The sequence below is a fragment of the Vigna radiata genome, chromosome 4, assembly GCF_000741045.1.
Source record: "Vigna radiata var. radiata cultivar VC1973A chromosome 4, Vradiata_ver6, whole genome shotgun sequence".
Classification (NCBI taxonomy): Eukaryota; Viridiplantae; Streptophyta; class Magnoliopsida; order Fabales; family Fabaceae; genus Vigna; species Vigna radiata.
The window spans coordinates 7114866-7116029 of NC_028354.1; positions in this window are offsets into that span (position 1 = coordinate 7114866).

Below are 1164 nucleotides of genomic sequence, written 5' to 3' on the forward strand. Positions count from 1 at the left end.
ATTGCTATGTGGTTGCGTTGTCATTGTAAATTAAATTTAAAAACATTTCAATTTCATTCACCTGGTTTGAAAGCCGTTTCTAATTCTTTTTATTTATCCCCCTAAAGAAATTAATTTTAATCCTTTACATCAATAATTGAATAAAAAATAATAATTCTTTTGCAAACCCGTGGGCCGGTGGCTTTTCCTTCACGTTAGAAAAGTGGTAAGCCGTTCAATGTTAGGTGGGGTTCACCAAAATTATATTTTCATTAGTCAAGTTTATCGTAAGCAATAAATGCCCATTTTTGTACATTTTTCGAAGCCCATTATATCTCAAATCGCATCAATTTGTATATGTTTTAAATGTCAACATAATTTTTCCCATAATATTTCATTAGATATTAAGCTAAATTCTACTAAAATGACCTTAATAAATAACATTTCCTAATAACTCTTTTTAAATATATGCTTTATTTTAATTTATTTTTTTGATAAGTTTATTTTTTGAATAATAAATGCTATGATATACCTATTTTGTCGTTGACGTGTAGTGAAAGTAAGTTCCAGCCACGCCCTTCTTCTGTGGCGCAAAAAACATAGCAAATTGGATCAATTGAACGCAATTAATGCTTTTTCTTAACTATTCTGAAAGAAAACTTTTCTTTTGCTCTTTATGAAATATTTTTGAGGTAGATAGAGTGCCATGTCAAATATGATACAAAATTTATATTGAAATAAAAATATATATTATCAAAATTCAATGATTTCAACCCCTTATATTATTTTTTTTTTATAAGTTACTATGATTGGGTTTAGATTACCTTCTCAATTGCCAACATTATTATGGTTGGTTTGGTTTATTAAAATTTTGCTCTAAATCAATTCAGTGTTTTTTCACTGCATCAAAATAACTTAATTTTTTTATTATGGATAAATGGGATTAGGGTGTTTTTCATCTTCAGCTTTTTCAAATTGTTAATTTTGAGTTACACTCTATATCTAATTTAGACATAAATAAAACATTTTTCCTTTTCTTGAATACTTAACAAATTGAAATACTGTTTTGACGTATACCATAAGCCAACAACTCAATGGACTGCTTATGTGTTACACAAACGTACACAGAAAAAAGTAAGGGTGTTTCATCCTCCACCTCCAAGCTTTCATCCTGCACCTCCAAAA